Source organism: Sceloporus occidentalis, unplaced genomic scaffold (assembly GCF_023333645.1).
Source record: "Sceloporus occidentalis isolate IW3139 unplaced genomic scaffold, rSceOcc1.0.p SCAF_21, whole genome shotgun sequence".
NCBI classification, from domain to species: Eukaryota; Metazoa; Chordata; class Lepidosauria; order Squamata; family Phrynosomatidae; genus Sceloporus; species Sceloporus occidentalis.
This window is the reverse complement of record NW_028317001.1, coordinates 8,312,748-8,325,201: the sequence shown is the minus strand read 5'-3', so window position 1 is coordinate 8,325,201 and position 12,454 is coordinate 8,312,748. Positions and strand designations below refer to the sequence as shown.

The following is a 12,454-nucleotide window of genomic DNA, read 5'->3' as shown; positions in this document are numbered from 1 at the left end:
TGCATATGAAGAGAGAAAATGGCAACACATAAATTCCTTTTTCTCTAATGTTTCTTGTCCAACCTGAGCTTGCTTAGCTCCATGGTTGATTCCAGAGGCTCTTTGTCACTCAAAATTCTGGAGTCTGGGGAGGACACTCACAAGTGCTATGACAGTGATGGTGAACCTATGCCACACGTGCCAGAAGTGGCACTTTGCCCAGCCCCATTCCTCCCCACTTATCCTTCCTGCCCTCCAAGTATCCCAAACGGGGCACTTGGAGGGCAGGGAAAGGTCTGTGGGGAGGGAGGCACGGGGGCTGCCCTGCTCCCTTCCTCTCCACTTACTCTTACTGCCCTCCAAGTGTCCCAAACGGGGCACTTGGAGGGCAGGGAAAGGTCTGTGGGGAGGGAGGCAGGGGGGATGCCCAACCCCCTTCCTCCCCACTTAACCTTCCTGCCCTCCAAGTATCCCAAATGGGGCACTTGGAGGGCAGGGAAAGTTCTGTGGGGAGGGAGGCACGGGGGCTGCCCTGCTCCCTTCCTCTCCACTTACTCTTCCTGCCCTCCAAGTGTCCCAAATCGCCATCATTGTGCTATGATTTTAGGGAAAATTCATACTTAGCTCAAAGGAGAGATTAGGGCAACAGTGACCTCAGGATTCATCCCAACTATACCAGGCCGGGAAACACACAGAACTCCAGAGGCATTTCAAATAGGTTTTTGTGTTTTATTTAGGGGGAAAGTAAAACACACACACACATACATACATATATGTGTTCACACACGCACACACACACACACACACACACAAACTAGGTAACAAAGGTGGGAGTGGTGAATAGTGTGAGGCTTTGCTAATGGTAATACATTACCTAGATCAATGATGGTGAACCTTATATTTATTTATTTACATCACCATTTGTTCTTCGTATCTTTACTTCCTGTCTTTACAAATCTTCTTTTGTGTTGCTTATTTGTCTTCTTTTGCTTCTTGCAATTTTTCCATATACAACCCATTTTCCCTCCAAAAAACCCAAATATTAAACGGCCGCCTCTCTGGACCAATTTAAAAAGGGGCTCAAAACACACCTTTTCCAACAGGCATACCCCTAATACCCTCGAGATAACCCCTTCTCTCCCCTCACTGTTGCACTATTGTGCTAGTTTGGACAGTTATTTTTATTGTAGTATGTTTTAACTGATGTTATATTGATTGATGCTTTTATTGTATTTTATGGATTGTACTGTTGGATGGTCTAAGTGCTGTAACCCGCCTTGATCTTTGGAAAGGCGGGCTAGAAATAAAGTCATTATTATTATTATTATTATTATTATTATTATTATTTCCTACTTATGGTATATAAAACAGAATCCTGTTATCACTTTTCCCATCGGTTATATACTGGTTGTATATCCATACATATTCTCCAAAAATTATCTCATCATACATTTTAACCTTGTTTAACTAGTATATATTCACATCCTGGTCCAGTTATATAACTATCTGTTTCTATATTCACATAATCAAATCAACCAGGTTTTTGTCCAGACACCATCTTTTTTCCAAAAACAGCAATATTTGTCCCCATTCTTTTTCCAATTTATCTTTCTTATCTTCAAGTTTACATGAGAGTATATCTAACTTTCTAATATGGTTTAATTTTAATAACCATTCATCTATTTGTAACTCTACATTTGCTTTCCAGTATTTTGCAATAACCATCCTGACAAGAGTTATCATATATAACATATTTCTCCTCAGTTTATTCTCATCCTCTGCCCTCAAATAATGTGTCATATTCAACAGATAAATCTCTGGTTTTTTCTTGTATTTTATACCAAATATTTGTTGTATTGTTTTATGTATGTCCTCCCAGAAACTTTTAACTCTTTTGCATTTCCACCACATGTGGATCATTGTTCCCTTTTCCTTTTGGGAATTCCAGCAAATGTCTGTTTCAGTTTTAAACATCTTCTTTAGCCTAGCAGGCGTGTAGTACCACCTATTACTGATCTTTAAAAAAATTTCTTTAAGATCTTGGCACCTAGTAAATGAATTCGTTTTCCTCCAAGATTTTCCCAAGCTTCTAGTGGTATCTCATGCCCAAGATCTTTCGCACAATCAATCATATATTGTTTTATTGGCTCTCTTTCTAACTCTCTTTCTCTAAACAAATTGTAATATTTTGTTATTTTCTTTCCTCCATCCTCCATTATTATTTTGTCCAACTCTACTGGTTTTAATTCAATTCCCGTTGTTTTTATATCTTCTTTGATGGTATTTGATGGTAACTGTACCAATTTATTTCTTTACCTTCTTTAATTAGTTCTCTAGTTTTTATACTCAACTCCTGTTTTTCATTATCTTTACTACATCATCATATCTTAACCAAGTATTTTGTACATCCCATCTATTAGCAAAGGCTTCATGAGTTGACACCCATCCTGGTATTTTAAAGTAAAATTTGGCTTTAATTGTATTCCATGTCTCTATTAATACCCTCCAAATTGGATTGTAGTAAAAATCTTGATGTACTAAATCTTTATTATACCAGAGCTGTCCGTGCCAGCCAAAACAAAGAATTGCTCCTTCCAAATTTAATATACTTTTATCTTTTAGCTTAATCCAATCCTCCAGCCAGAGCATATCACACTCCCACCTATATGTTTTAATATCTGGCATGGCACATCCCCCGTTCTCTTTCTTCTCCTTTATATTATTCCACCTAATTCTCGCCTTACCTCCCTTCCAAATACATTTTTTAAATTCCCTATTCCACTGATCTATAATTTTATTATTAATAGTTGTTGGTAAATTCATAAAGATAAACAAAATCTTTGGTAGGGTGGACATTTTTATTGCATTAATCTTACCTAGGATAGACAAACTTAGTTTTGCCCATCTACTCAATCTATTCAACATTGCCTTATAGTTATTATCAAAAAGATTCATATTGTTATTTGAAATCCAGATTCCTAAATATTTTACCTTGTTCAATATTTCAAATCCTGTTTTTTCTTTAACATTTCTTTTTCCTCTTTATTCATATTTTTAGCTATTATCACCGATTTACCTTTATTTACTTTAAATCCTGATAATTTTCCAAACCAATTTAATTCAAATAACAGACTTTCGATATTTACTATCGGATCTTCAAGGATTACCACCAAATGATCCGCATAAGCTTGTACTTTAGTTTCTTCTCCTCGTACTTTAGTTCCTCTTATCCTCTGATTTTTCCTTATCTTATTCAACATATATTACAATACTATTATAAACAGTAAGGGTGACAGCGGACATCCTTGTCTTGTCCCCCTTCTTATAGTAAATTCCTCCGTTAGTTCTCCATTAACTATTAAGCATGCTGTTTGCTTTTTATATATTTCCTCCACACATTTAATAAAGTTTTCCCCTAAATCCATTACCTTTAATAAATTAAACATAAATTTCCAACTGATACTATCGAACGCTTTTTCCGCGTCAACAAACAACAGTGACACCTTTTTTTCATTATGCATGTTATAATAGTCCAGTACATTTATTATAGTTCTTATATTATTTTTAATCTTCCTCCTAGGCAGGAAACCATTCTGATCCTTTTTTATTATATCATTCAATATTATCTTAAGTCTATTTGCCATAATAAATGCCCAAATCTTACAATCATTATTCATTAAGGAGATTGGCTCATAGTTACTCATTAATTTTTCATCTTTACCTTCTTTGGGTATCAAAGATATTAAAGTTTTTCCCCATGTCTCTGGTTTCCCCTCTGTTTGAATTAAATTGTATGTTTTCTTTAAAGGTTCTTGTAGTTCTGTTTCAAAAACTTTATAGTATTTTGACGTAAGCCCATCTATCCCAGAGGCTTTTGCGTTTTTTATTTCATCTGATGTTATTTCCGCATTTAATTTCTCCTTCTGATCCAAATTTATTCTTATTTCATTGTGTTCATGCAGTTCTGTTATCTGTTTCTCAACAGGTACACTCCCTTCCTGTTCCTCAAATAATTTTTTAAAGTATGAAACAAAGGCATTCTTAATTTTCTCCTGTTCCGTTATAATTATGTTATTTTGATTAATTTGCGTTATCATCTTTTTCTCTCTCTCGTTCTTTAATCTATTAGCCATCCACCTACTTATTTTATTTGTGTTTTCAAATTGATTTTGTTTTAATTTTTTTAAGTTAACGGCAATCTCCTCTGTTATTTTTCTTTCCAATTGTCCTTTCAAAATCTTTATTTCATTTACTAATTTTTTATTTTTCTTTACTTGTTGTAGCTCTTGTTCTTTCATTTTAAGCTCATTTCTAATTTTTTCCTCCTTTTGTCTTTCTTTCCTTTTAATTTCCATCATTCTTTGTATAAATAACCCTCTTACAAATGCCTTGCTTGTATCCCACACTACTTTCATTTTATTCTCCTTTCCACTATTTGTCTCAAAGAAAAACATCAACTCTTTTTAACCCTATTTACAAAATCTTCATCCTCCAGAATATCCTCATTTAATCTCCAACCTTTATTTCTATTCCATTTCTCATTTAATTCCAGTTCTATCATATTATGGTCAGAAAAAGTCCTTGGCCATATTTCCATTTTTTTTACCTTAGTTGCCACTGTTTTTGTAAGCAACACTAAGTCTAGTCTTGATAGGGATTTGTGCGCATCCGAATAAAAAGTAAACCCTTCTTTATCCCCATTGCAATGTGTCCAAACATCTATCAAATTAAATTCCTCCTTCATATTAAAGAAACTTTTAGGCAGCTTTCCTTGGAATTGTTGGTTTGTTTTTTTCTGGGATTTTCTGTCCCTCAAAGGGTTTATCACGCCATTAAAGTCCCCAGTTATAATTAAGTTGTCGTTTTCAAATTCCCTTATATTCTCTGCCAAATTTTTATAAAACATTTCTTTCCTTTCTAGTGGGGCATAAACATTACATATCACATATTTCACATTATCTAGTAGCATTTCTACACAAAGCAATCTACCATCTTTATCTTTTTCACAAGTTTTGCTTCATATCTTGATTTACAAAAATAGCAATGCCCTTTTTCCTTTTATTTACTGTTGCACAAAATAAAGTTCCCAGTTTCCTATTACGTAAATATTTTTTGTCCCCATCTTTCATTTTAGTTTCCTGTAAACATAGTAAATCAAAATTATTTTTCTCCAAGTAATGCATTATGTGCCTTCTTTTCCTTTCCTGACTTATTCCCTTTACATTCCATGAAATTAACTTAAATCCCATTTTTCCTTTGCTTTTCAGCCCAGGTCCTTATATTCCAATTAGCCTTCTACACTAATTTTTATGTCCCTCCTGTGGCGCCCTCTTCTGCTTTCTTGTTTTCTTGATGGTCTGTATTCAGCCCCTTTGTCTCCTGATTACTTTTTTCTCCTTGAGCCTTCCTTTGTGTCCTTTCCTCTCTTTGCCTATTAGCACTTTCTCTTTCCCTCTTATCCTTTTCTTTATTTCTCTCTTCTCGCTTTATTTCTCTCTTCTCGGAGAGAAGACAGTAACTTCAATGGCAAGTGGGGCTGGCGAGTGTAGAGAGGTGTTTAGCAATGTAAATCAACACAGGGTCTGTCTGCAACTGGACTGACGCTGAACAACAGTATATTTATACTGAAATTGTTGCTTGGGGGCAGAAACCAAGCATTCAAAAAGGCTTAAATTGCTTTAGAAAGTTTTTTGTGTGGGGAAAGAATTGTCTGAAACTGAATTAAATGGTGGAAATACTTCAGTCAAAAAGGATTATCACACCAGCTCTCTGGTCCCATTCAAAGCCAAAGTATAGCACAGTCTGAAGGCAACACTCCCAGAGCTCAATAATAAAACAGCAAGAACAGAAGCAAATCTCCAGATATAGGTATTGGCAATGCACTAACCACTTTCCACAGTTAAAAATAACTCACAGACACAGTTGATTTCCTCCAGGTCCTTGGAGGTTCTTTAGCTTGAGTTGCAATAGAAAACAAATATGTACCAGTTCTCCTCTCTGACTTCCATCAACTTCATAATCTCTTGTACACACAACTCCAACCCACACCAATCCGCATGTGAGCTGTATACTGTATTGGTTGTGAAGCATCTCCTGGTGCCACACAGCATGAAGCTTCCTCTGCAGTTAGCTTGCATCATGCCATGTGCTCTGACTCAACCCTCTATGGCAGTCTCACAGGAAATGAGGCCACTTTTCAATCAAAGTATTTTTACATATATTTATTGGAATATTTTTCAACTGTCTGACTATCTGCTTCCACTGATTTCCTTATGGAAGTTCACCTACAATCTCTTCTTTGCTAGCTCCTAGGAGTAAGGATACAATCATTATATGAATTTGGGGCATCCAGAACAGGGTTATGCTCGGGTCACTCACACCAACTATGGCGCGTTACAGACTTCCTGAAAGCAGCGGTTTGCCAGCACCGCCGGTTGCTGCGTCCGGGAACCGGAGTGGCCAAACCGTGCGATTCCCAGACGCAGCAAAAAAGAACCTTGGAAATGGTGCTTCATTCAGCACCCTAGAAGTGGTGCCGCGAGGCACTAGTCGCACACTCACGGCATCACTTCCGCCACACAACATCCAGACGCTACGCATCCACGACGTCAAAATGGTGGTGCCCGGGTTCAGAGGCGTCTACAATAGATGCCCCTTTCTAACCCTAGTACGCGCCGAGCACGTACTATTGGTGCATGTGTAACACGCCCAAATTAATTTAATCTCACATAGGGAGGGGTGAACGTGGGGCTAAATTTTGGGGTAAAACCTTCCTCTCTTAATGCTGAGATTCAGTCTTGTCTCTCATTGTCCTTGTTTACAGAAGAACTTGTCAGTCATGAGAGATTCCACACCAGAAGGAAGTCACATAAATGCCAGCACTGTGGGAAACATTTTGCTTACAAGTCAGTCCTTGTCAAGCATCTCAGAGTCCACACAGGAGAGAAGCCATACAAATGTCAGCGTTGTGGGAACTGTTTTTCTCAGCAGTCCCACCTACTGACACACCAGAGAATCCACTCAGGAGAGAAGCCATACAAATGCCAGCATTGTGGGAACTGTTTTTCTTGGCAGTCCCACCTACTGACACACCAGAGAATCCACTCAGGAGAGAAGCCATACAAATGCCAGCATTGTGGGAACTGTTTTTCTCAGCGGTCCCACCTACTGACACACCAGAGAATCCACTCAGGAGAGAAGCCATACAAATGCCAGCATTGTGGGAACTGTTTTTCTCAGCAGTCTCACCTACTGACACACCAGAGAATCCACTCAGGAGAGAAGCCATACAAATGCCAGCGTTGTGGGAACTGTTTTTCTCAGCAGTCAACCCTACTGAAACACCAGAGAATCCACTCAGGAGAGAAGCCATACAAATGCCAGCGTTGTGGGAACTGTTTTTCTCAGCAGTCAACCCTACTGAAACACCAGAGAATCCACTCAGGAGAGAAGCCATACAAATGCCAGCATTGTGGGAAAGGTTTTTCTCAGCACTCAACCCTACTGACACACCAGATAGTCCACACAGGAGAGAAGCCATACAAATGCCAGCATTGTGGGAACTGTTTTTCTCAGCAGTCAACCCTACTGACACACCAGAGAATCCACTCAGGAGAGAAGCCATACAAATGCCAGCATTGTGGGAAAGGTTTTTCTCAGCACTCAACCCTACTGACACACCAGAGAATCCACTCAGGAGAGAAGCCATACAAATGCCAGCATTGTGGGAACTGTTTTTCTCAGCAGTCAACCCTACTGACACACCAGAGAATCCACTCAGGAGAGAAGCCATACAAATGCCAGCATTGTGGGAACTGTTTTTCTGAGCGGTCCCACCTACTGAAACACCAGAGAATCCACACAGGAGAGAAGCCATACAAATGCCAGCAGTGTGGATAATGCTTTTCTTGGAGGTCAGGCCTTTTCAATCACCAGAGAGGCTACATAGGAGAGAAGCCACACAAATCCAAGCAGTGAACAAACATTATTATTGTAAAGAAGGAATACAAAAATATCTAACTGTCCAACGAAAAGGCCCTCATGATTTTATTTGTATGGTTTTTATGTCCATATGTCTGTTCATGTTATATTTTGTTAAGTTTAGGTTTTCATTGCTACTAGTATAGATAAATGCTTTGGATTATAAATTTGGCTGGGGATTATGGATCATGGTATAGGTTAGCTAGATGGGGGGGGGGCTGGGATTTGTTGCAGCTATCTAGAATAGCAATGATAGCATTCACAATCTGTGGGATGTTGGCTGAAGAAAGTTGGGGACCAGTAGTAATAGAAAGGGATCAAGCTTCTTCGGATGTCTGGGACAGGGAGAGATTGTGTGTGTGAGAAGGATGGCAAGGAAGGGCTGGTTAATAGTGGGGGATAGATGGTGGGAATTGTAGGTGGGTGCCAGGTTTGGTAGAAGGTGGTGTTTTAGGTTTTAGGGTTTCAATATATTCTTTGGTTTGGAGCGGGCAGTTCTGGCTTAAACACTAAATTCCTGACTATGTGTTTTCAATAAAGTTCTTTGCTATTTCAACACACTGGACTCTTCAATACACAAAAGTTGTGAATTTGCACAAAACTGACCCTTTCATCTCTCCTCAGTCCTCAGCTACATTTCCAGCCGTAAGAACAGCAGAGGCAAACACACATACATCTATCTTTATCTATCTATCTGTCTGTCTGTGTGTCTGTCTATCTATCTATGTGTGTATATACAGTATACACAGAGAGACTATTTCCAAAGCAGAGCCTTCCTTTCCTGCCTTTCCTGGACCCTCTTCAAAATCTCCTCAAAAGAAGGAAGGAAGGAAGGAAGGAAGGAAGGAAGGGGAGGCTACTGAACCCCTGATGCACTCCTTCCCTTCCCCCTGGCAACCTGGAAACTAGGCGTAGAGGCCCATAAGATCTGGATTTTCCTTGACAACAACTCTGCGAAGGAGGACCAGCAGAAAAACCCTCAGCCCCAGAAAGATTACCCCCATCCCGGTTCTGGGAAAATGCTGAAAAGGCCTTGGACCCCCTTGAATGGATGTAGGCTAAAGGATGAGAAGTAAGGAAGCAAGGAGGGAGGGAGGGAAAGTAGCAAGGTAAGAGAAGCATAAAGGGACTGCTGAAGTGGGGAAGGGAGCATCTGGGACCTGATCCAGAAATCCACTTCCCAGAACACATTATTGGAGCCTGCCATATGGGTAGATTACAACAATAAAATACATTGAGGTTACAATAAAATCCAAGAGAAATCAATCCCTATGCCCACCCTCCGATCCCAGTACTAAAACTGGATTAAAAAATGATAGTATAAAAACAGGAAAACAGGAAAAAAATTGATTCAAATTGCAGAGGCTATAGGTGAAGTGTCCAGTGATTCTGTGAATAAGATCATACTGGATCATTTTGAATCTCTGAGTACCGAGGATGTGGACAAGCTCCTTGCAAGTGTGAGGAAGACAACTTGCCCTGTCAAGCCTTGCCCTTCATGGCTGGCCATCCAAGGAGGAGATGCACTTAGGACTCACCTGAGATATATCTTAAATGCATCTCTTAGGGAAGGCTATTTTCTATCTTGCTTAAAAGAAGCGGTGGTACGGCCGCTTCTGAAAAGCCCCTCCCTAGATCACTTGGGCATTAGCAATTACAGACCAGTCTCCCATCTTCCATTTGTAAACAAGGTGATTAAGAGGACAGTTGCTCTTCAACTCCAAGCAGTCTTGGAAGAATCAGATTATCTAGACCCATTTCAACCTGGCTTCAGGATGGGATACAGACTCAAGATTGCTATGCTCACCTTAGATCAACTCCACTTGAGTATTGATAGGGGAAGTGCGACCCTGTTGATGGTTTTGGACCTCTCAGTGGCTTTTGATCCTATTGACCATGGCATCCTTCTGGAACGCCTGAGGGAATTGGGGATAGGGGCCAATGCATTGCAATGGTTCCAGTTCTATCTCTCAAGCAGATTCCAGATGGAGATGCTTGGGGACAGTTGCTATCTAAAAGGGATCTTAAATCCAGCGTTCCTCAGGGCACCATCCTATCCCCAATGCTATTCAACATCCACATGAAACCGCCAAGGGAGTTCATCCAGAGGCGTGGAGCGGGGTGCTATCAGTATATCCGTTTGTTGCTGCTACGGACTGCAAGTGAGAGGCAATTAAAGGTAACTTTGTAAAGCTACTTTAGAAGCCATTGGAGATTGTAAGAATTGGGACAGAAACATAGCCTTTAAGCTACTTTAAGCTACTCAAGCTGCTTGTGAAGCTGCTTTTTGCCTACTCTATTTCTTTTTTTCTTTTTTTTCTCTCCCTGAACTGCTTCATAATATTTTTGTTGTTATTTCATTTGTATTGGACTTGAGAGGAAGTGTGAAGAAGAGGGAGATAAGTGGAACTACAAACTGTAAGAGTAATTACAAATCAATTATAAATAATAATGGCTTCAGCTGTGAAAAAAGCTGCAGCTGCTGCAGCAGCACAAATTCAGCAGCACAAATTCAGCAGCAACAAAGAAGAGGATCAACTGAACTCAATCCACTTTTGGAGGAAATAAGGAAAATAGATGATAAAATGGAAAATATCAAGCTAATCTCCAGCAAGAGATTAAGAGTTTAAGGGTGGATTTGAAACAAGACTTTAAAATGCAAATTAAAAATTTCTCTCAATCAGTTGATGCTATGATGAAAGATGCAAATCAAGCTAAATCAAAAATTAAAAATTTGGAAGAGAAAACTAGAGAGATAGAAGAAACAACGGAGAAAATGACAACGCAACACGAGAGGGAATTGGACCAAAAGGCTTTAGAGGATTTAAAAATAAGAGAAAATTGTCTGAAGGTTCGCAGGCTAAAGGAGTTGAAAAATGAAAATCTACATGATTATGTGGTCACAGTGCTAGCAGAATATACGGAAATACCAAAATTGGAATATTCATGGGAAATTAACAAGGCATTCAGAGTGAATTCTGCTATGGCAACAGAGAAAAACACTTACTTACATAGGCCTGTTACAGACTGCCAAAATCAAGCTGCTTCGGATCTCTTTGGAGGTATGCTGTTTAAATGATGCATGCATCCTAAGAATCTGGAAGCTGCACCAAAGCTGCCCTCCAGTGCATAGGAATGGAGTGTGGCTTTGGTGCGACCTTTGGACTCTTAGGACCCATGCATCATTTAAATAGCATACCTCCAAAGAGACCCGAAGCAGCTCGATTTTGGCAGTCTGTAACAGGCCTTAGTGAGGAAAAAAGCTAGAGATGATGTGCTTTTCCAAAGCTACCATAAAGAATGCAACATTGAAGGAAATCAAATAAAAATTTACAAAGACATACCCAAGCGAATCTTACGGAAACGGGAAGACTACAAATATTTGACTGTACAACTAAGTAAGAAAAAAAAATTACAAATGGGAAAAACTAGAGGGCATTTCAGTTAACTACAAACAGAAATGGTATAGACTCAAAACAATACAGAAAGCAAAAGAATTCTGGAATAAATTTGGTCAAGAAATTCAAAATACATTTGTAAGACGTAATCAAACAAATCAACAAAGGGAAGATATTCAAAGTATAATTCAAACTAGAAGTCAGAAAAGGAAGGAAGAAACTCTGAGAAGAGAGAATGAGTCGAGGAGTGAAGAACAAGGTGAAACTCAGGAGGAGAGTCAAAGCAGTAAAGGAGATTTAGTTGGCGAAACTAGTGAAGAAACAACCCCTAAACAAGACATATCTGAAGAAGGAAAAGAGGAGGTGGGTGAAGAGAGACGGGAGGAAATAGAAGACGGGGAAGAAGAAAACACCGAACAGTAAGGTAACTAGTAAGACTTCCCCCCTCTCCCCCTCCTCTTTTCATATCTCAATTTGTAGTTTATAAACTTTAAATATTGGAGAAAATGTCTCAAAAAATATAAATATTGTTTCTTGGAATGTAAATGGAATGAATAGTCCAACAAAAAGAAAGATGATTTTTCACTACTTGAGTAAAACAAAAGCAAATCTTGTATGTCTGCAAGAGATGCATATTAAACTTAAAGATGTTAAATATCTTAAAAATAATAAATTAGGAAATGAATATTTATCTGCAACAACAAAAGCAAAAAGAGGAGTAGTCATATATGTTAATCAGAGAATCAAAAGCAGGAAGATTTTTAGTGACTCAGATGGTCAATATGTGGCTGTTGAAGTAATAAACCAGGAGGGAAAAAATTTAATAGTGGGAGTATATGCACCCCAAAATAACAAAAGCAAATCCTTCAGACAGCTTCTAGAAGAAATCCAAGAAGCAGCATATGAAAACATTATTATGCTTGGAGACTTTGATGGAGTAATAGACCCCAGAATAGAAAAAAGCAATATAAAGCAAACTTTAGACCTTCAAGGTAAACTTCTTAAAACCTTCTTCTCATTAATAGAAGAATTGGATCTACAAGATATATGGAAACTTAAAAGCCAAATGAAAAGGACTTTCACTTTTTCTCAAATCG

General features: G+C 38.7%; 1 protein-coding gene and 1 pseudogene across 2 annotated transcripts in view; one reads left to right on the top strand and one right to left on the bottom strand.

Annotated features, from left to right (window-relative positions):
* LOC149301532 (uncharacterized) overlaps positions 1-12,454 on the bottom strand; it is a 247,346-nt gene that overhangs the window by 15,980 nt on the left and 218,912 nt on the right. The gene's annotated exons all lie outside the window — the stretch shown is intronic.
* LOC149301537 (uncharacterized) overlaps positions 1-12,454 on the top strand; it is a 34,390-nt pseudogene that overhangs the window by 4,623 nt on the left and 17,313 nt on the right. Inside the window, exon 4 of the transcript XR_016272214.1 lies at positions 6,803-7,892. The product of XR_016272214.1 is annotated as an uncharacterized LOC149301537 (transcript). The remainder of the gene's footprint in view (positions 1-6,802; positions 7,893-12,454) is intronic.